General features: G+C 40.6%; 1 non-coding gene across 1 annotated transcript; it reads right to left on the bottom strand.

The window, feature by feature from the left end:
- Positions 1–15,264: 15,264 nt before the first annotated feature.
- On the bottom strand, positions 15,265–15,371 carry LOC148789870 (small nucleolar RNA R71). The gene has a single exon (XR_016079943.1). It is a non-coding gene; the product is annotated as a small nucleolar RNA R71 (small nucleolar RNA).
- Positions 15,372–24,273: the final 8,902 nt, after the last annotated feature.

The following is a 24,273-nucleotide window of genomic DNA, read 5'->3' as shown; positions in this document are numbered from 1 at the left end:
TTAGAGATTTGTAAATTTTTCCAATCCTCACGTAACCTTAAACAACATAGTATGTGGTGAGGAAGGGGTCGAACCCACAAGGAAGCAAGAATAAAAATTATTATTTTTGTTTTGAACAAATAAAAGGAAAAAAGATCTGGGATTTGTAGAAAATAAGAACAGAAAATTTATTAATGCTGAAATTAGATGTTCTGAATTGAACAAGGCAATAATTAAAAATCAGAAATTAAAGAACACTGAAATCAACAAAACAATAAATAAAAATGATCCAAAATTCGAATACAGTGGCGGTAGCTGTCTGAGAAGACAAAATACACGCTTTCTCACTCCGTTCAGCCTTTAAAACCCTCGAGACATCTTAGCCTTGAACCGGACGAATTCAGATCTGCAAAACAAACAAACAAAGAAAACGGAAGGGATGGCTGATCAAATCCAGTGGCGGTAGTTGCAAATTGGTTGGACTACTTACAGGAACCCCTCCTGACACGATCTAAGCATCCTTCCCTTCTACAAACCCTGAACACCTTCAGAAGCCTTAGCCTTCTGAACTGAGTGAATTGACCAACCCCTTCTCAAGGGCCCCTGGGGTCCCTTTTATAGAGAAGGGTGGACAAAACTGGGATTAGAGAGAATGAGAGGAGTGGCTAGTGGGTTTATGCAAAAAATGGGTGCCCCTAAAGTTTAGGAATGGAGGGTTAGGATTTGATGAGAATAAAGTTTGCCATATCTTTACCCCTCAATATTTAGTATTTTGCACTTAATTGGACTCATTACTCATGTGTTTCGATTCAAGGCAAGCAGATAGGCGATTGGAAGAAAACAAGGTTAATCGGATGTTTTTGCACAGTTTCGGCACCGATCAGTGATATGGGCATAATTATCAATTCCCGACTCCGATTTGGACATTTCAAAAAGCAAGCCCGAATTGTTCAAGAAGCCTAGTTCGAATTCAAGACCCAAGAGTCCCATTAGAATAGAAGATTGAATGTAATCTTAATAAAAGAGTTTTATCAGATTTAATATCTCAAGTTGTAATCCTAGAAAGATAAGGGATAAGAGTTAGGTAGGATAAGTTCAATTTAGACTAGGACTTTCCAGTTTGAGGATAATCTCCTTAAGGGAGTTGGAGAGCAGCCCTCTCCCCAAACCTATATAAAGCGGGGCGGACCAGCACCCAAGGCATCAATTTCCTCCAAGAGAGCTTCAACCTTCAGAGAGAGAAATCAGCAATCAAGGAGGAAGAAGCAAGAGTTCGCCCCTTTCTCATCTGGAAGCTGCGATTTCATCATGACGTGTCTGTAAGTTTTTATTTTTGGTTGAAGGGTTAGGGAAGCCTTGATTTTGTAAGCATTGTGAGATCTAATTGATTTTTATTTCAGTTCATTGTTTATGGGTATTCATATGTTTTCTATGAATTAACTGTGAGGATTATTTTTGTTGATTAAGCAAGAAGGGCCCCTTTCTCATTCAATGGAAATAATCCATGGCCGATTCAACCTCCAGTTTCGTATATGATTGGTAGGTTCAATCATGGTGGCAACTAACATAAATTGATTGCAAAAAATTTTTTGATCTATGTTAGGAAATATATGATCTAGTTTAAACGATCCGAGCTTGTGAGATCGCTGACCAGAATTGGGTCTCTCCCCTCTTAATGCTATTAATAGGTTAAATTCTAAGAACTTGTTTAGGACTGCCTATTAATAAGGGAAGCAATCAAAGAGCTTGTTTTGGTTGTTGAATAATAAGAGTAGAGGTTGGTTGTTAGAGCTTGTTAATAGCTATAACCAATTTATTCATAAGCATATGAATCTATCTTTGCATCAAGGATCAATGCTACGAATCAAAGTTGAACTTGTCCCTTCAACCGGAAGCCATCTCCCATCGATTTAATCTTTGTTTTCTGTTATTTTCTACTATTTTCTTATTTTCCTTAGCTTTACAAGCCCCCTTAATCCATCTACTTGGAAATAAATCCACCCAATCCCTGTGGAGAATGACCTTGCTCATCACTATCTGCAAATTATTAACCCAGAGCAAGACTATTCATCTTTGGTTGGGTTTGGCACCCTAATAAATTTTGGTGCCGTTGCCGGGGATTGGAGTCCTAAGTAGGTTTATTTCCTTTTGTTTGGTTTATGCCTCGCTCTTCTCGTGTTGGAGAACTCCACTACGACCCTGAGATCGAGAACACAGTTCACCGCTTGAGGAAAGAAGCCAAGCAACGCCACAACCAATCAACATCACTCCCCACTTCCAGAGAGAAGTTGGCTGTAGAAACCGTTGAGCCATCCAACCATTCAGAAGAAGAAGTCATGGCCAACAACGAAGAAAGAACCCTTAGAGAGCTAGCTGCACCGGATCTGCACCAACAACCTCTCTGCATCGAATATGCAGATCTAGCGATACCCTTTGAACTTAAATCAGGTCTTATACACTTACTCCCTACTTTTCGTGGACTTGCAGGCGAAGACCCTCACAAGCACCTAAAAGAATTCCACGTAGTATGCTCAAGCATGAAGCCTCAAGGTGTTACCGAGGAACAGATCAAACTGCGCGCCTTTCCTTTCTCACTAGCTGATAAGGCTAAGGATTGGCTGTACTACCTACCCTCCGGTTCCATCACCACGTGGAATGATATGTAAAGGCAATTCCTTGAGAAGTTCTTCCCTGCCTCCCGAGCTGCTAACATCAGAAAGAAGATATGTGGCATAAGACAATTCAATGGGGAAACTCTCTACGAATACTGGGAGAGATTCAAGCAACTGTGTGCCATCTGTCCACAACATCAAATTCCAGACCAGCTCCTTATCCAATATTTTTACGAAGGGTTACTACCAATGGATAGGAGTATGATCAATGCAGCAAGCAGAAGAGTGTTGGTGAACAAAACGCCTACACAAGCAAGAGAGTTGATCTCAAACATGGCAGCCAACTCTCAACAGTTCGGCTATAGGCTCAACCCTCCAACATCTCCTCCCTAGAACAGAAAATTGCAAGCCTAACCTCTCTTGTCTGTCAAATGGCCACAGGTAATACACAAACGGTGAAGGCTTGCGGAATTTGCTCAACTCCGGGACATCCAACTGACATGTGCCCTACGCTTCAAGGTGAACCTTACGAACAAGGTAATGCTGTTGGAGGATTCCCGCAAAAGAGATACGATCCCTACTCAAACACCTACAATGCAGGATGGAAGGATCATCCCAACCTGAACTATGGAACCAAGCCCTTCGGCTTCCAACATCAGCAACAAACCAGGCCGCCGGCTCCAACATATTCAGCCTCTCCCAACTCAGGTATGTCTCTCGATGAAATTGTGAAAGCCCTTGCAACTAATACTCAACAATTTCAACAGGAGACGAGGACAAGTATCCGAAACCTGGAGAATCAGGTCAGCCAGCTAGCGACAGCTATGAGTCGAATGGAATCCCAATCATCAGGGAGGCTACCTTCTCAGACCACGATGAACCCGAAACAAAATGCTAGCGCTATCACGTTGAGAAGCGGGAAGGAACTGAATGAACCCTATCAAGAAGCATCAAAAGATTCAACCAGAAAGGAGACACCATCCCAAACGGATTCAAGTGGAAAGCCACCCCAATCCATAGTCATCGCTCCACCTTTCCCTAGCCAATTTGCAAAATCCAAGAAGGAGGAGCAAGACAAAGACATTCTCGAGACCTTCCGCAAGGTTGAGGTAAACATCCCCCTCCTTGATGCACTTAAGCAAGTACCCCACTATGCCAAATTTCTCAAGGAGCTGTGCACTACTAAGAGAAGGCTGAAAGGCGATGAGAAGGTCCATATAGGAGAAAATGTTTCAGCCATTCTCCAGAAAAAACTACCCCCTAAATGCAAGGATCCAGGTATGTTTACCATTCCTTGTAAGATAGGAAATGTCCAGATCGAAAAAGCTATAGACCTAGGAGCTTCAAAAAATGTCATGCCCCATTCTATTTATACAACCATGAATCTCGGACCATTAAAAGAAACGGACATGATCTTACAACTTGCTGATCGGTCTACTACATACCCGAAGGGAGTCTTAGAGGACGTCCTAGTCCAAGTTAATAATTTGGTCTTTCCTGCTGATTTTTATGTGATCGACATGGAAGAAGATAACTCTTCCAACTCGATCCCAATTTTGCTAGGAAGACCCTTTCTTAAGACATCCAGAACAAAAATCGATGTGCATAAGGGGACACTTACCATGGAATTCGATGGTGAGATCATTAAATTTAATATCTATGATGCCATGAGATACCCTAATGATGTGCATTCTATTTTATCTATAGATGTTATTGACTCTTTAGTTCAGCAGACTTTTGAGCTAGAAGATGAAGACACACTGAGAGTTGCACTTAACAATGGGCCTGATCAACTGCAACGAGCAGAGCAGAAGTTTATGCTGAATTCAGAACTGGAAACTTTGACTTTTGAACTGAACTCTTTTGAATTTTCTCATAATTCTTCTTTCATTAGTTTGCCCCTATCTCACACAAGGCTCCTTCCATCTATTGTGCAGGCACCCCAGCTGGAGATGAAATCATTACCAAAGCACCTAAAGTACGTATTCCTAGGCAAGGGGGAGACACTACCTGTGATAGTTTCCTCCAAACTCGATGCACTGGAAGAAAGGAAACTAATTCAAGCACTTAAGGAACGCAAGGAAGCAATCGAATGGACTGTAGCTGATATCAAGGGGATAAGCCCATCTACTTGCATGCACAAAATACTCTTGGAAGAAGACTCCAAACCTACAATTGGAGCCCAACGCCGATTAAATCCACCGCTGATGGAGGTAGTGAAGAAAGAAGTTTTAAAACTTCTAGATGCTGGGATAATCTATCCCATTCCAGACAGTAAGTGGGTAAGTCTGGTACAAGTAGTCCCGAAGAAAACAGGTATGATGGTGGTCGAAAATCAAGATGGTGAGTTAGTGCTTACCCGAATTCAAAATGGGTGGCAGGTGTGTATAGATTACCGGAAGCTGAATTCATTAACCCGAAAAGACCACTTCCCGCTCCCTTTTATCGATCAAATGCTTGAAAGACTAGCTGGCAAATCTCATTATTGTTGTCTTGATGGTTATTCATGGTTTCATCAAATTCCAGTTGCACCTGAGGACCAAGAAAAGACTACCTTCACCTGCCCCTTCGGTACCTTTGCTTATCGGCGCATGCCATTCGGTCTCTGCAATGCTCCCGCCACATTCCAAAGATGTATGGTTAGTATATTTTCAGACTATGTGGAAAGCATTATAGAGGTATTTATGGACGACTTCACAGTGTATGGGGATTCTTTTAATTCATGCTTATCTAACCCTACAAATGTACTTGAAAGGTGTATAGAAAAGAACCTCATGCTGAATTATGAAAAATGCCATTTCATGGTCGACCAAGGCATCATTCTAGGGCATGTAGTCTCTTCTAAGGGAATCGAAGTTGATAAAGCAAAAGTAGATGTTATTAAGTCCCTGCCCTATCCCACGAACATTCGGGAAGTTCGCTCTTTCCTTGGACATGCAGGATTCTATCGGAGATTCATCAAGGATTTCTCCAAGATAACTCGCCCCTTATGTAATTTACTCCAGAAGGATGTGATGTTTGATTTTGATGAAGGGTGCAAGGCAGCCTTTGATAAGCTGAAGGAATCGTTGACTTCAGCCCCAGTCATCCAGCCACCGAATTGGGATCTTCCCTTCGAGATTATGTGCAACGCAAGCAATTATTCCATCGGTGTTGTTCTAGGACAGAGGGTTGGAAGAGCTGCTCATACAATATATTATGCTTCGCGAACCCTTGATGCTGCCCAATGCAATTATTCAACAACAGAGAAGGAACTCTTGGCTGTAGTTTTTGCCTTAGAAAAATTCCGTTCATATTTAATGGGCAGCATCAAGGGTTCGCGAAGCATAATATATGGCTGTCCCCGAAATCCCCTCCATTCTTCACTTCTGCCATTCATATGCCTATGGGGGCCATTTTGGCCCAAAGAGGACAGCACGTAAGATACTAGAGTGCGGATTAATTGCATGGTATGCACCTTTTGAAAATTCAAAAAGGAACTCCATGGTATGCAGATATAGTTAATTATTTGGTTACTAGAACCATACCAGGAGAATTAACAAGAGCTCAAAGAGATAAGGTAAGGAGCGATGCCAAGTACTACATCTGGGATGACCCATATCTGTGGAAGCAATGCGCCGATCAGGTCCTTCGGAGGTGCGTGCCTGACCCCGAAATCCCCTCCATTCTTCACTTCTGCCATTCATATGCCTATGGGGGCCATTTTGGCCCAAAGAGGACAGCACGTAAGATACTAGAGTGCGGATTATTTTGGCCTACCCTATTTCGTGATGCTTATATGTTCTGCAAGGCCTGTGAACAATGCCAAAAGACAGGTAATTTAAGCCATAAAGACCAAATGCCACTTACCCCTATACTGATATGTGAAATATTTGATGTATGGGGTATAGATTTCATGGGCCCATTCCCTTCCTCTTTCGGTAATGTTTACATCCTACTAGCTGTGGACTATGTTTCAAAATGGGTAGAAGCTAAAGCTACCCGGACTGATCATGCTAAGGTTGTTGTAGATTTTGTCAAATCCCAAATTTTCTCCAGGTTCGGAATGCCTAGGGCGATAATAAGTGATCGAGGCACTCACTTTTGCAACAGAGTGGTGGAAACTCTATTCAAGAAATACAATATCACCCATCAAATTTCCATTGCATACCATCCACAAACAAGTGGACAAGCCGAAGTGTCCAATAAGGAGATAAAATCCATACTTGAAAAAATGGTTGACCCTAGAAGGAAGAATTGGAGTCTGAGACACAATGATGCACTATGGGCCTACCGCATAGCCTATAAAACTCCTATAGGTATGTCTCCCTACCGTTTGGTATTCGGCAAGCCATGTCATCTCCCTGTGGAACTGGAACATAAAGCATACTGGGCGGTCAAACAATGCAACATGCGCATGGATGAGGCAGGAGAACAGAGGAAGTTGCAGCTACAAAAACTAGAAGAGATCTGCAATGATGCTTATGAGAGCTCTCGAATCTACAAGGAAAAGACAAAAGCCTTCCATGACAAGACGATCTCAAGGAAAGATTTTTCAGTTGGCCAAAAAGTTCTTCTTTTCCATTCTAGGCTTAAACTCTTTCCCGGTAAGTTGCGATCTCGGTGGGTTGGACCTTTCACTGTTACTAACATCTTACCTTATGGAGCAGTTGAGATTCAGAGTCCGACCACAGACAAAAGGTTCAAGGTAAATGGGCACCGTCTAAAACCCTTCTATGAAGGATTTCAGGTATACAATGTGGAAGAGGTACCCCTCGAAAGCCCGACCTATGCAGAGTAAGGGCATGAAACTCTGTCTCCCCACCCACCTTCCACCGCATCAAGGAAGTTTGTTCCTTTTCTTTTTTTTCTCTCCACTTGTTTTCCTTTTAGTTTCCACCTTTTATTAAGTCTTAAGGGTGGGGGTGGGGGGGGGGTACAGGCTTTAACTCTTTTGAAATCAATTGAAACATTATTTTGGGAAAATTCTTGTGGACCCAGTAATGAGGCACAATTAAGGAGTACACCACCTTTCTGAAGCCTTTCCCTTTTTAGCTAGTCCTAAATTCAGGTTTAAGTAAACAGGACAAATACTTTACCATTGCTACAAATGGTAGGATGGAGCATAAAATGCACCTACCAGCCAAGTCATCTGATAGTAGGACGGAGCATAAAATGCACCTACTAGCTAGCAATTCAAACAGTAGGATGGAGCATAAAATGCACCTACTGACCAACCAATTCAAACAGTAGGATGGAGCATAAAATGCACCTACTGACCAAGTAATCCAAAAGTGAGATGGAGCATAAAATGCACTCACTTCTTCAGAGGAGAGAAAAAGAAAATAAAAGAGAGAGAGATAAAAAGGTTTTCCCTGATTTACTACCTGGTTTGCAGTAGCAAAAATGGGATTGACTGATGAATAAGTTGTGTATGACATGGTTGTGTTGACTTAACGGTTCACAACAATTAACCTAGAATATTTGTAGAGAAAGACGAAGGAGAGTTGAGTTTAAAAATTGGTAGGATAGCTAGTTAGTTCTTGTTCTATTTTTACTTGAATTTTGACTTGCCCAAGGACAGGTAAGGTTTAAGTGTGGGGGGATTTGATGAGAATAAAATTTGCCATATCTTTATCCCCCAATATTTAGTATTTTGTACTTAATTGGAACCTAATTGGACTCATTACTCTTGTGTTTCGATTCAGGCCAAGCAGATAGGCGATTGGAAGAAAACAAGGCTAATCGGATGTTTTTGCACAGTTTTGGCACCGATCAGTGATATGGGTATACCTATCAATTTTGGACTCCGATTTAGACATTTCAAAAAGCATTGGAAAGATAAGAAAAAGGCCCACAACTTTTATGTTTTGGGTTTTGACAGAATCGATCCACATTGAAGACGAATTCAGGCCCAAAGTCGGAGCAATTTCGCAGCAAGGCCCATTTCACGAGTTGAAGCCCATTTCGTAGAAAAGTCTCGAAGCAAGCCCGAATTGTTAAAGAAGCCCAGTTCGAATTCAAGACCCAAGAGTCCCATTAGAATAGAAGATTGAATGTAATCTCAATAAAAGAGTTTTATCAGATTTAAAATCTCAAGTTGTAATCCTAGAAAGATAAGGGATAATAGTTAGGTAGGATAAGTTCAATTTAGACTAGGACTTTCCAGTTTGAGGATAATCTCCTTAAGGGAGTTGGAGAGCAGCCCTCTCCCCAAACCTATATAAAGGGGGGTGGACCAGCACCCAAGGCATCAATTTCCTCCAAGAGAGCTTCAACGTTCAGAGAGATAAATCAGCAAACAAGGAGGAAGAAGCAAGAGTTCGCCCCTTTCTCATCTGGAAGCTGCGATTTCATCATGAGGTGTCTGTAAGTTTTTATTTCTGGTTGAAGGGTTAGGGAAGCCTTGATTTTGTAAGCATTGTGAGATCTAATTGATTTTTATTTCAGTTCATTGTTTATGGGTATTCATATGTTTTCTATGAATTAACTGTGAGGATTATTTTTGTTGATTAAGCAAGAAGGGCCCCTTGCTCATTCAATGGAAATAATCCATGGCCGATTGAACCTCCAGTTTCGTATATGATTGGTAGGTTCGATCATGGTGGCAACTAACATAAATTGATTGCAAAAAAGTTTTCGATCTATGTTAGGAAATATATGATCTGGTTTAAACGATCCGAGCTTGTGAGATCGCTGACCAGAATTGGGTCTCTCCCCTCTTAATGCTATTAATAGGTTAAATTCTAAGAACTTGTTTAGGACTGCCTATTAATAAGGGAAGCAATCAAAGAGCTTGTTTTGGTTGTCGAATAATAAGAGTAGAGGCTGGCTGTTAGAGCTTGTTAATAGCTATAACCAATTTATTCATAAGCATATGAATCTATCTTTGCATCAAGGATCAATGCTACGAATCAAAGCTGAACTTGTCCCTTCAACCGGAAGCCATCTCCCATCGATTTAATCTTTGTTTTCTGTTATTTTCTGCTATTTTCTTATTTTCCTTAGCTTTACAACCCCCCTTAATCCATCTACTTGGAAATAAATCCACCCAATCCCTGTGGAGAATGACCTTCCTCATCACTATCTGCAAATTATTAACCCAGAGCAAGACTATTCATCTTTGGTTGGGTTTGGCACTCCACCAGGATTAAACTATAGGGATCCTATGGCTAGAGTGAAAAGGAGAGGGCACCTATAAGTATGGAAGGCTGGATTTAAGCTCATAGGATTGAATGGTGGAGATTTAGGCAGCTACGACTGAAAGGTGGAGATTAAAAGGAGTGGGTTGCGCCCTAGGGTGAGGGGCTGAGATATAGAGTGAAGATCTAAGGGTATGAGAGGTTGCTAAGGCTTGGATGGTTGAGATTAGATGTTAAGGAGGAGTGGAAGGTGAAGATTTAGCAGTTAGGGGTGGCTAGGGTTTGTTGGAGGTGAAAATAATGAGGGGGAAAGTGCCCTAGGGTTTGCTAAGGAGAGGGGAGTATGCTAATACAGTAGGAGGGGCGCCATTCTGGGTTTAGCAGATAGGAGGCGCCCTCCTGTGCTCAGTTTTTAACAGAAACACCCCCTCTCTCAGCTAGATTACTCACCAGCTTCACAAAATCTGCAAAAAACTCTATAAATTTCCCAATTTTTACCTAGAATTCGCACAGGGACCCCAGAAGTCACAACATTGAATTTAACCAGAAAAAGGGTATATATTAGTCAGTTTAAGGTCTAAAATACCCCTAAAATGATGCCCTTATGGCATCAAAACACAAAGTTATCACACCCTCCAACTTAACCATTGCTAGCCCCTTAGCAATGCAGCCTTAAAATTAAACTAGTAAAGAAATCATTCCCGTTGCAAGATCATCCCTGAAAAAATTAGCCAAGTATCCTAATTCAAGAATTCTCAAACTTTGTATAGATTAGTGTTGGGTTTAAGGGGTAAAACCATCCTGCTTTGAAGATTACAGAAACTTGGCTTAAAAATCTTATATACCCTTTCATTTGCAGACTGTCTCGATAAGCTGAGATTGATTTTTAAAATCAAGCGGGTATTCTTCTTACATTTTCTAACAGTGGATTTCTACCCCTGAACTTGATATACACACACATTTTTATTGCTACCTTCCACCATTTGACACAAATCTCGACACTTGACTTAGGTGAAGAGGCCTGGTTACTAAGTATTAGGTAAGTGTCTTTGGCATTCTCTTTCCCGTTTGACACGAATCTCGACACTTAACTTAGATGAAGAGACCCGGTTACTAAGTCTAGGGTGTCCCTTGACCTTTCATTCTCTCTTTTTATTTTTTTTTGCTGTGTGTAAAATTCAGCACTATTCGGGGTAGTCCACTATCTCTATTAATTTGAAGAATTTTTCTTCTGATTTCTCAATCTTTCTCTTCTTGTCTTTGCAGGGGCAAACTTAGGAGTATTTTCAATTTCTAAATGGTTTTGACAACATTCAAACAAGACCAATTTAATTTTGTCACTTGCTACCAATCTCTATAGAATTCAATATTCTTTTGTTAGTTTCCTCAACTTTTTATGTTCGAGAATCTCTTTTAATGGAAAAAAAATTTACATTTTTTACTGAAATATTAATTCAACATATTTAAAGGCTTAGCTTTTCAATTTTTTTAAAATTTTTCTCTCAATTTTTCAAAATTTTCTTTCTTTCCTCACCCCTAACTTAAATGCCATTGTCCCCAATGGCATGACTAGAATGATGCAAAATGGACTTGGGCCGAAGGGAACAGTCAAAAGGTAAGGATTCAACAAGGGTTTAGGATTTGCCAACTGAATTCTGAAACTCATTCAAAAGAAAAGGCAAACTCTAATGAGATAACTAAAATAAAATTTTGTTAGGTTCACTCTCACATCTACACTTCCAGACTTGCTTTCTTCTTTACATAGACAGGGCTCAAATTGGGCTATCCAAAGGGTAGACATGACACCTACAAGGTCATCCACTACATCTACCTTGAACTCATCTTCCCCTGGGTTTGGATACTTAGTGGCACTAAATACATTTAATCAGACTTTCTACTCCCAAAATGAAATGTCCATTTCTCCCGATTTACAGTTGATGTTTGCATTGGCAGTTGCTAGAAACGGACGTCCTAAGATTATTAGGTTATGGTTCAGTTTCTCGATTGGGGTCATGTCTAGGATGATAAAATTCACTCGAAAGTAACAATCTTTTGCTCTAATAATGACATCATCAATAACACCTCGAGGAGTCTTGACTGACTGATAAGCGAGTTGTAGAATTACCAGGGTAGGTTTTAACTCACCAATCCTAAACCTTTCATAAATAATAGAGGGGAGCAGATTTACACTAGCCCCACGATTCAATAAGGCCTAATCGAAAGTGATTCTAGAGATGACACAACTTATTAGAAGAGCACCAAGGTCTTTCATTTTCTGGGGGAGTTGGTTTAGGAGAACCATACTAACATCTACCGAGAGCATCACTTTTTGTGGGGCTGATCGTGGTTCCCTCTTTTGAGTACACAGCTCTTTCAAGAACTTGGTGTAGGCCAGGACATGTTGGATCGCGTCGAGGAGAGGGATGTTAATATGGACTTGCTTGAATAACTCCCTGATCTCCTCATTGCGAGTTTCTTTAGTCTTTCGTAACGACTTAGCTGTGAGTACGGTTGGAAAGGGAACTACAGGTCGGTTCACTATAGGTTCTTCTTCTAGATTTTCCTTTCCTTTTTCTTCCCCCCCAACTAATGGTCTTCTTGCTCCTTTTCTTCTTCACTGATGTTTTCAAATTTCATTTTCTCTTACAAGTCCTTTAAAATCCTCCCACTCCTTAAGGTTGTAATAGCCTTGGCATTTTCAAACTGTGGGTTCTTAAGAGGTGGTTGAATCTGCTGTGGAGGAAAACCCGATGGCTGATTTCTAGGATTCACAACCAATTGACTCGATAGTTGTCCTATTTCTCTCATCGCATTGGCTCCAGCTAGCTATCCTATTTGGCTCTCTAATCTAGCGATGGACTGCTATTGAGTTAGAATCAGCTATTGAAGCTGCATGAATTTGACATCAATTGTATTGGTTTGAGGAGGTTGTGGGTAAACTTGATAAAGTTGGACTGGCTGGTTCCTAGGGTAAGTCTGCTAGAATTGGCTTTGCACTTGTGGCCTCTGAAATTGCTGGGCCATGGAGATAGATGGGTGGTACTGCTGGGACTGTGTGTTAGGTTGATGTGTCCTCCAAGAAAAGTTAGGGTGATTTCTCCACCCAGGGTTGTAAGTATTTGAAAATGGGTCATTATTAGGCCTCGAGAAACTTTGGGTTGCCAGAACTTGTTCTTAGATAAATGGCGAAAACTGGGCTGTCGTTGGACAATCATCAACTTGGTGGGCCGAGCTAGCACAAATGGAGCAAACTTCAAGATAAGGTGTAGATGGGCCTTGTTTCTGGTTATAGGTGAAGAATTGATCAAGCTTTTGGGATAGAAGATTTACCTTGTCCAATTTTCTAGAGATTGCATTTAGGTCCATTCTTGCCTCGAGCTCTATACTGTTCTTCACTTCATAGAGCACTGCTCTCTTTGAGGGTCCTACCGACCTCTCATAGGAATATAATTGATGAGAATAAAAATTATCATATTTTTATACCTAAATATTCAGTCTTTTATACTTAATTAGTACTTAATTGGACTCATTATGCTTGTATTTTGATTCAGGGCATGAAAGAAGGCGTCAGGAGAAAAATAAGGCTAATCGGGTAATTTTGCATAGATTGGCGCCGCGTAGTAATATGGTTATAACTCTCCCATCCGAACTTTGATTGAGATGATTCAAAATACATTGGAAAGATAAGGAAAAACTATAAAACTTTCATGTTTTGAGTTTTGATAGATTCAGACTTAATCAAAGTAAAAATCGGGCCCGAAGTCTGAGAAAATTCATAGGGAAGCCCAATTCGCAGCAGAAGCCCAATACAAATACAAGAATAAGGAAACTGCAAAGAGTCCTATCAGATTTAATTTTCTGATGTTATTCTAAAAAGATAAAGGAGATTGAGATTACCAGATAAGAGATAGGATAGGATTAGATCTAAAAGGAATTAGGACTTTCTATTTTTGAGAAAGAACTCCAAAAAGGAGTTGGAAACAGCCCCTCCTCCTAAAGCTATATAAAGGAGAGCGGACTAGCACCAAGGCATGAATCAATCTCTGGAGCAATCAAGGAGAAATCCTCCAAGAAAGCTTCAGCCTTCAAGGAGGTAGTCAGCAACGAAGGAGGAGAAAAGGAGAAAGGCGGTGGCAAGGAGAAGACAAGCTCATCGATCTCAACCTCAAGGGTTACATCATGAGTTCTTTCTTATACCTTGTTTGTTTAATCTTCTTTATCATGAACTAGTTTATTTATATCTAGGGCTATGGAAAGCCTAACCATGACCATGGATTGATTTTTATTTAATTCAACCAAGTTGTTTTTATTTTCATATTGTCTATGAGTTATTATGCGTAATGCGATTAGGAGTTTGGCCACCTCTTAGTTGATTTGGTTTATGTGAATGAATTGGAAGAGGAATTCATATAATAGACCAAATAACTCATAGTGTGAATTGAATGGTATATAGGAATATATAAACATGATTCATCTGATGATACAGGTTTTTTATAGAATTTAATGCACTTTCTATCTCGAGAACTCTAGTCGAGGAATCGAAGGGTTACTTGATAGAAATAGGTTTAATATATCCTGGGAGGGAATATTAAATAATTTAAGAAAAACTTCATCTTATGAAAATAACAAATTATCTTGGTTAATTTAATAAATTGATGTTCATTGGAATGGTTAGGTGGACCAATAGTCTTAGCACTTTCAATTAGATCATTGCAAGTTCAGTCATTGATTGCCCTTGTTTTCATTTCTTTTTTTTGTCTTTAATTTTCAGTAGTTAAATTTGTTAGATCCAAAATTTGGTTGTCCAAATAATCAAAGGGAAACTATAGTTTTAGTACTTATTTTGTTACATCCTCATGTGAATGATATTTTTATACTACTTGATAACTTTTGCACTTGCTAGGGTTATATAATTATAGCTATCAAGTTTTTGGCGTCGCTGTCGAGGATTTAATCCTAAAATAATATTAGAACTTGTTTACCTTGGTTAATTTGGATTTTACTCTTTATTTAATGTGTTTGAATTCTTGCCTTGTTCATATTAGTTAGTGTATGACATGCACCAGAGGAAAATAACTAGCGGAATTCAACCCTAAAATAGAGAGAACCCTTCACAATCTGCAAAGAGCCAACAAAAGCAAAGAAAGAGAGATGGTTGAAGAAGGTGAACCAGTAAAAGAAGAGATGGCAAAAGCAAATCGAACTCTTTTGAACTATGCTTGTCCAACAATTGATGGGGCTACTTCTAGCATTTGCAAGCCAATAATTTCGAGATCAAGCCTGTGATCATCCAATTGATGCAAATGAGTATTCAGTTTAGTGGGTTGCCAAGTGATGATCCTAATGCACATATCGTTAATTTCCTGGAAATATGCGACACATTCAAGCATAATGGTGTTAGCAATGATGCTATTAGGCTTAGACTTTTTCCATTCTCATTACGTGATAGAGCTAAGGTTTGGCTTAACTCATTCCCTGCAAGAAGTATCACTACTTGGAACGACTTGAATCAAAAATTTTTGGCTAAGTATTTTCCTCCCTCTAAAACAACAAAATTGATCAATGATATCACTACTTTTGTTCAACTAGAGAGGGAATCAATGTATGAGGCATGGGATCAATTTAAAGAGATGCTTAGGAAGTGTCCTCACCATGGAATACCAGTTTGGCATCAAATTCAAACTTTTTATAATGGTATTACTCCATTATTAATGCAGCTGCAGGAAGCACAATCATGAGGAAAACTCCAGAGGAAACCTATGATCTAGTGGAAGAGATTGTATCAAATAGCTACCAACGGAATAATGACCGAGCTGATCGAAGGGGAGTGCATCATCTAGATTCTTTTTCAGCTTTATCTGCTCAGCTTGCTACTTTAAATAAAAAATTAGACAATCTTAGAGTTGCAGCAATAAATGTGTCATCTTGTAATCCATGCGACCTTTGTGGCCAATTGGGACATATAAATTCTGATTGTCAGTTAGGTAATCCTTTTACTTCACATGAAAGTGCTAATTTTGTTCCTCATGGTGACAGGTCAAATTTGAACCCCTATTCGAATACATACAATCTAGGGTGGAGGAGTCATCTGAATTTTTAATGAAATAACAACCAACAGAAAGCACCCATGGGATTTCAACAACAGCCGCCCCCGCAAGAGAAGAATGGAAATTTAGAGGACATGATTTCTATGTTCATTAATATTGCTGAAGAAAAGTTTTAAGATCACGAAAAGAGATTCTTAAATCAAGAGGCATCTATTAAGAACTTAGAAGTTCAGGTGGGGCAGATTGTGAGCATGCTGTCAGGAAGAAGAGAGGGACGATTGCCTAGCAATACGGAGAAGAATCCAAGGGAGCAAGTGAATGCCATTGCCTTGAGAAGTGGAAAGACTATTGGCGAGATTAATGATGATGATCGAAAAGTTGAGGTAGATGATTCACAAATGGAGATCAAAGGGAGTACACGTAAACTAAATTTAGATGCTATTAAACTTCCACTTCCCTACCTAAAAGAGTTTTGAAAGCTAACTTGGATAAACAATTTGAAAAATTTTTAGAGGTGTTTAGAAAATTACATAACATTCCTCTTCTTGATGTATTGTCATAGATGCCAAAATATGCCAAATTCTTGAAAGAGGTGATGTCAAATAAAAGGAAATGGGAGGAATGCGAAATGGTGAAACTTAATGAAGAATGTTCAGCAATTCTTCAAAATAAATTGCCCCCAAAGCTCAAGGTGTTAGACAGTTTTGTATGCCCTTAGATTCAATCAGAATGATGTACTTTATGAGTTTATTGTAAATGAATAAAAGTGCATATTTGATTCATGTTCCCATGGTATGTTTCTGTGTAATACCCTTAAACTGGACACTTAACGAGACTCGTGTTAGTTTAGAATGTTCACAGCCAGTGGGTCGGTCTGGGGAGACCTATCCTGACAAGGCTGACACTGTGGTGCCACCAAGTCGGTTGGGGTGGTCTGTCTCAACTACCAGGGTGAGACCCTAGGCACATACAGTGTAGGATTAATTGAATCTTTGAACTGGACCAGATTTCCAGTATTGCCTTGGACCTTGGAGATTGATGGGCAAAACTGGAAAGTTACACCCAACCCCTAGACTTGATTATGATACTGCACTAGGTGTCGGATTGGGCTGTCTTTGATGTACCATTCAGTGAGATCCTTAGCGGGGGTCAAAACCTGGGTATGCTGGGACAGTCTGAGAATTAATCTGAGTGGGTGATCATAGTGACAGGATCAGCCCCTTTGTCGGACAAAGGTAATGATCGGGGATGCACTCTCACTAATGGAAACCAAGACTGCCGGCAGCCGATTTCAACCGTTGAGATTTGTTTTGCAAAGTATATTTTATATGTGATATAAAAGTATATATATTATGGTTTCTAAAATGTTTGCAAGAAGGTTTTAATTCCCGGGATCCATATAAGTAGAGAGTGCAACACTGTTCCTTGCAGCCGAGGGAGAGGTCTACTCTTGTCGGGCAGTGTATGATCATTATGGGCTGAGAGGTTAAGTGTAAGACCATTAAGGATAATACCTGACGGGCTAATCTTGCTTCTGCCCACAGACCCTGGGTGTTACAAGGTGGCTTGGCCCAGGGACCACTTAGGGTAAGTGTTGGGCCCATAGAGCCCATTTGATGGGTTTCAGGGGGTGCACTGTCCATAACAGTGTATTCGACCAGGCCTTGTAACAAAGGCTGGGCCGAACCCATGTGGCTGATGTGTAGATCAATGCTTGGGTCCGACGCCATACAACGAAGCCCAACTGGGCTGCAGTTAGGAAGGTTAAGTGAGCACATAAGCTTAATGGGCCTAAAGCCCATTTCGAACTAGGCAATTTTATTAGTTAGTAAAGGGGCGAATTCTGAGATGGATTAGTAGATTGGATAGGGTCTTGACCCTATCCCCTCATAGAGTCCAGATCTGAATGTGATTCAGATCTAGAAACCTCCTAATGAGATTAGGATAAAGCTAATCTAATCTGTAGATAAGATAAGGGTTTATCCCTATCACCTAAAAGGGATCTTATCCAAATATGATTTGGATAAGCAGCTCCTAATTGGATTAGGAGCTGATCTTTTAGGTTTACAAAAGAAGGAGGGGGCGGCAGCCTTTAGGAGACACACAATCAGATTTTCTTCAGTGCTTAAATCACAAGAAGAGAGAATTTTGCACCCTGCGAATTCTTTCTTGCCGCCCTGTTTTGCCAGTTCGATCTCCACCAGTGGGAGAAGTCAAGATTTGATCTTGACATCAATTCTTGGAGGAAGAATTGATAGGAAGCTGTGCTCATGTGCCATCCTGCTATTTCTTGCGAATGACAGAGTTCTTGGAGAAGAACATAGTTGATTCTGCTCCATCCTGCACTGCACCATCTTCAGTGGGAACAGATTTTGGATCCTTCCTTGGGTGTGAACACCTCCATTGGAAGATATTGTTTCTCCGTATCAGGTATAATCCTTTCCTACTCCTTTTGGTTCAGATCTGGTTCAGTTTATGGTTCAAGAATGATCCTTGAAAATATGATTTTCTAAATAAGGAATGCGATTTCCAATTGAAGGGAGAGAAATTTTTGAAATTCGCCCCCTTATTCCGCAATCTTTGGGCGTCCATGGGATGGATCTCTCATCCCTTCACAAGGACCCAGGGAGTTTTTCTATTCCTTACACTATAGGAGATACTGAGTTTGAGAAAATTTTATGTGATTTAGGTGCTAGTATAAATTTAATGCCATATTCTATTTTTGAAAAACATGGATTGCATGAACTAACACCTACTACTATTACCTTGCAATTATTTGATAGAAGTATTAAATATGCTAGGGCAATAGTAGAAGATGTTTTAGTCAAAGTGGGCAATTTTGTTATACCTGCTGACTTCATTGTGTTGGATATGGAGGAATATAGGACAATGCCCTTGATTTTAGGGAGACATTTTCTTGCTAATAGTAATGCTTTAATTGATGTGCAAAAAGGTTTACTTACTCTTAGAATCAATGGTGAAGAAGTGGTGTTTAATGTATTTAAAACCATGAAATATCCCAACACAATTTAACATGAAATATATGCAATTGATTGCATTGATGTTTGGGCAGCTGAAGTTGATGCATCTAAATCAAATGAGCCTTTAGAAAATTGCATTCTTAATTCTTGTAAAAATGTGCAGGTCTTGGATGAAAAAATTGACAGCTATAAATATAACCCTAGCAAGTGCACTAGTTATCAAGTAGTATAAAAATATCATTCCCACGAGGATTTAACAAAATAAGTATTAGAACTACAGCTTTCCCTAATTATTTGGACAATCGAATTTCAGGTTTGAGAATAAGAACTAATGAAAAAAACAGAAACAGGAAAACAAGAGTAGAAGTAACAATGCTGATGTATGTAATGATTGGTTGAATTCACTAGGGCTTTCGGTCCACCTAACCATTCCAATGAATATTAATGGATGAGATTATCCAAGATAATTTGTCATTCCCATAAGCTAAAGTCTTTCCAATTTTATTTAATATTCTTTCTCGAGATATACTAAAACTACTTCTATCACATATGCCTGATCAATTAACAGATGGTCACTCCTAATAGCAGAAGTAACAATGCTGAAGTATGTAATGATTGGTTGAATTCACTAGGGCTTTCGGTCCACCTAACCATTCCAATGAATATTAATTGATGAGATTATCCAAGATAATTTGTCATTCCCATAAGCTAAAGTCTTTCCAATTTTATTTAATAATCTCTCTCGAGATATACTAAAACTACTTCTATCACATACGCCTGATCAATTAACAGATGGTCACTCCTAATAGCATTAAGCAAGATAATTCATAGACTATATGGAAATCACGATCTTGAATAAATCAGAATAAAAATATATTCATTGATATGATTAGGCTTTCCACAACCCTAACTACAAATAAATTAGTTCATACTAGCAGAAATAAAACAAACAAGAGGAAAGAAAGAACTCATGGTTTTGCCCTTGGATTTGAGATCTCCTCTTCTCCTTGCCGCCCCCTCCTTCTTGTAGACTTCTTGCTTGATAGCTGGATTGCTCCTCTGCTTCTATGGGCCCAAAACATACCTTAAGTGGTCCCTGGGCCAAACCACCTTGTAACAATCAGGGACTATGGGCAGATGCAAGATTACCCCATCAGGTATTATCCTCAATGGTCTTATACTTAACCTCCCAGCTCATAATGATCATACACTGCCCGACAAGAGAGGACCTCTTCCTCGGCTGCAAGGAGCAGTGTTGCACTCTCTACTTATATGGATCCCGGGAATTAAAACCTTCTTGCAAACAATTTAGAAACCACAGTATATATACTTTTATATCTCATATAAAATATATTTTGCAAAAACAAATCTCAACGATTAAAATCGGCTGCCGGCAGTCTTGGTTTCCATCAGTGACAGTGCATCCTTGATCATTACCTTTGTCTAACAAAGGGGCTGATCCTGTCACTATGATCACCCACTCAGATGAATTCTCAGACTGTCCCAACATACCCAGGTTTTGACCCCCGCTAAGGATCTCACTGATTGGTACAACAAAGACAGCCCAATCCGACACCTAGTGCAGTATCATAATCGAGTCTAGGGGTCGGGTGTAACTTTCATGGATTCAATTAATCCTACACTGTATGTGCCTAAGGTCTCACCCTGGCAGCTGAGACAGGCCACTCCAACCGACTTGGTGGCACCACAGTGTCAGCCTTATCAGGATAGGTCTCCCCAGACCGACCCACTGGCTGTGAACATTCTAAACTAACACGAGTCTCATTAATTTTCCAGTTTAAGGGTATTACATAGAAACATACCAAGGGAGCATGAATCAAATATGCACTTTTATTCATTTACAATAAACTCATAAAGTACATCATTCTGATTGAAGCTAAGGGCATACAAAACTGTCTAACAGCTCCCACTTGCACTTAGGTCCAATCAGGTACAAGCCGGAGCCCCATGCTTTCCATGTGTTTCTCAAACACTTTCTATGATAATGGCTTCGTCAATGGGTCTGCTACATTTTCCGCTAACGCTACTTTCTGAATCAGGACGTCCCCTCTACCAATAATCTCCCGCAGTACGTGGTACTTCCTCTCGATGTGCTTCGACTTCGAGTGGGCTCGTGGCTCCTTAGCCTAAGCAATGGCTCCATTGTTGTCACACAACAATGGGATGGGTGATGTGCTGGATGGAACTACTCCCAACTCATGAACAAACTTCTTCATCCACACGGCTTCTTAGGCAACCTCACTTGCGGCAATGTACTCCCTCGGTCGTGGAGTCTGCAGTGGACCCCTGTTTGCTGCTTTTCCAGCAAACAGCATACGATCCTATCGTGAAAACATATCTAGATGTAGATTTTCTATCATATGGATCCAACTGGAAATCGGCATCTGTATACCCTTAGATTTGTAGTGAGCTACCGCTGAATACTAGTCAAAACTCTTTTGTCCTTCGAAGGTACTTAAGTATGTTTTTTGAAGGGATGAGAGATCCATCCTATGGACACCCAAAGATTGTGGAATAAGGGGCAAATTTCAAAAATTGTTCTCTCCCTTCAACTGGGAATCGTATTCCCTATTTAGAAAATCATATTTTCAAGCATCAATCTTGAACCATAAACTGAACTAGATCTGAACCAAAAGGAGTGGGAGAGGATTATACCTGATACGGAGAAATACTATCTCCCAATGGAGGTGTTCACGCCCAAGGAAGGATCCAAAACTTGCTCCCACTGAAGATGGCGCAGTGAAGGATGGAGCAGAATCAACAATGTTCTTCAAAAGAACTTGACCCATCGCAAGAATCAACTGGACGGCTTGTGAGTACACCTCCAATCAATCTTTTCCCAAAAGATTGAAATCAAGATCCAATCTTGATTGCTCCCAAGAACTGGAGATTGAACTGAAGGAATGGCAATGGCAGGAAGGTGGCGGCAGGAGAGAATTCGCAGTATGCAGGAAATCTCTCAATCTCTCTTTCTTTAAGAGAAGAATGCTGTTGATGATGTAAAAGGCTGCTGCCCCCTTCCCCTTTTATAATCTCAAAGGGATCAGCTCCTAATCAGATTAGGAGTTGCTAATCCAAATCATATTTGGGTTAGAAGTCCCTTAGTGATAAGGGATAATCCTTATCTTATCTGCAAATCAGATCAGCTGTCTCCTAATCTAATTAGGAGGTTTCCAGATCTAAATCTTATTTAGATCTTGGACTCTCTGAGTGGATAGGGTCTAAGCCCAATCCTTTTAGCTGACCCACTTCAGAATTCGCCCCCTTTAAATGACTGATCAAATCAGCCCAGTTCGAAATGGGCTTAAGGCCCATTAAGGTTATGTACTCAAAAAACCTTCCAAATTGCTGCTAGTCGGGCTTCCTTGTATGGCGTGGGACCCAAGCATTGATCTACACATCAGCCACATGGGTTCAGCCCAGCCTTTGTTACAAGGCCTGGCCGAATGCACTGCTGAAGAGAGTGTACCCCCTGAAACCCATCAAATGAGCTCTATGGGCCCAACACTTACACTAAGTGGTCCCTGGGCCAAGCAACCTTGTAACACCCAGGGACTGTGGGCAGATGCAAGATTAGCCCATCAGGCATTATCCTCAATGGTCTTACACTTAACCTCTCAGCCCATAATGATCATACACTGCCCGACAAGAGAGGACCTCTCCCTCGGCTGCAAGGAACAGTGTTGCACTCTCCACTTATATGGATCCTGGGAATTAAAACCATCTTGCAAACAATTTAGAAACCATACATATATACTTTTATATCTTATATAAAATATGTTTTGCGAAACAAATCTCAACGGTTGAAATCGGCTGCCGGCAGTCTTGGTTTCCATCAGTGAGAGTGCATCCCCGATCATTACCTTTGTTCGACAAAGGGGCTGATCCTGTCACTATGATCACCCACTCAGATGAATTATCGGACTGTCCCAACATACCCAGGTTTTGACCCCCGCTAAGGATCTCACTGATTGGTACATCAAAGACAGCCCAACCCGACACCTAGTGTAGTATCATAATCGAGTCTAGGGGTCGGGTGTAACTTTCCAGTTTTGCCCATCAAACTCCAAGGTCCAGGGCAATACTGGAAATCTGGTCCAGTTCAAAGATTCAATTAATCCTACACTGTATGTGCCTAGGGTCTCACCCTGGCAGCTGAGACAGGCCACCCCAACCAACTTGGTGGCACCACAGTGTCAGCCTTGTCAGGATAGGTCTCCTCAGACCGACCCACCGGCTGTGAACATTCTAAACTAACATGAGTCTCATTAAGTGTCCAGTTTAAGGGTATTACACAGAAACATACCAAGGGAACATGAATCAAATATGTATCTTTATTCATTTACAATAAACTCATAAAGTACATCATTCTGATTGAAGCTAAGGGCATACAAAACTGTCCAACAGCTCCCACTTGCACTTAGGTCCAATCAGGTACTAGCCGGAGTCCCAGACTTTCCTTGTGTTTCATAAACACTTTCTGTGTCAGTGGCTTAGTCAATGGGTCTGCCACATTCTCCGCTGCTGCTACCTCTCAACATCAACCTCCTGTTGTCACACAACAGTGGAATGGGTGATATGCAGAATTCCAAATTCAGGAATGAACACTTTCATTCATAAGGCAGCCTCATCTACGACAATGTGTTCGGCTTGGGTTGTGGACTGTTAATTTGCTACTTAGGACCCCTGTTTGCTGACATTCAGGAAACAACACACGATCCTATCGTGAAAACATATCCAGATGTAGACTTTCTATCATCTGGGTCTGACTGGAAATCGGCATCTGTAAACCCCTGGAGCTGTAGTGAGCTACCGTCGAACACCAAACAAAACTCTTTTGTCCTTCGAAGGTACTTAAGTATGTTTTTCATAGCAGTCCAATGCTCCTGCCCTGGGTTGGCCTGAAATCTGCTTACTACACTCACTGCCTGAGCAATGTCAGGACGAGTGCACAGCAAGGCATACATGATGCTCCCTACGGCAGAGGCATAGGGAACGTCTTTCATGCCATCAATCTCCTCAGAAGTCTTGGGAGACATCTTCTTGGAGAGAGTGACTCCGTGTCTGAAAGGAACATTTCCTTTCTTAGAGTTTTCCATGCTGTATCTTTTGACTATTTTGTCAATGTAAGCAGATTGGGATAATCCTATTATCCGCTTCGATCTATCTCTATAGAGTCGAAGACCCAGTATATAGGAGGCTTCTCCAAGATCTTTCATGGAGAATTGTTGCGAAAGCCATACTTTCACTATAGTTAACATTCCTACATCATTCCCAATGAGTAGAATGTCATCTACATACAGGACCAAGAAGGTAACCTTATCCCCACTGTACTTCCTGTAGACACAGGGTTCATCCGGATTCTGCTCGAAGTCAAACGATTTGACAGCAGAGTTAAAACGGATGTTCCAACTTCTAGAAGCTTGCTTAAGCCCATAAATGGATCTGTTAAGTTTACATACCATGTTTTCCTGACCTGCAGCAATGAAGCCTTGTGGCTGCTGCATATAGA

The sequence above is a fragment of the Nelumbo nucifera genome, chromosome 8 (genome assembly GCF_055504915.1).
Source record: "Nelumbo nucifera cultivar China Antique chromosome 8, China Antique-T2T, whole genome shotgun sequence".
NCBI classification, from domain to species: domain Eukaryota; kingdom Viridiplantae; phylum Streptophyta; class Magnoliopsida; order Proteales; family Nelumbonaceae; genus Nelumbo; species Nelumbo nucifera.
The sequence above is the reverse complement of the archived record's forward strand: the minus strand, read 5'-3'. Positions and strand labels throughout refer to the sequence as shown.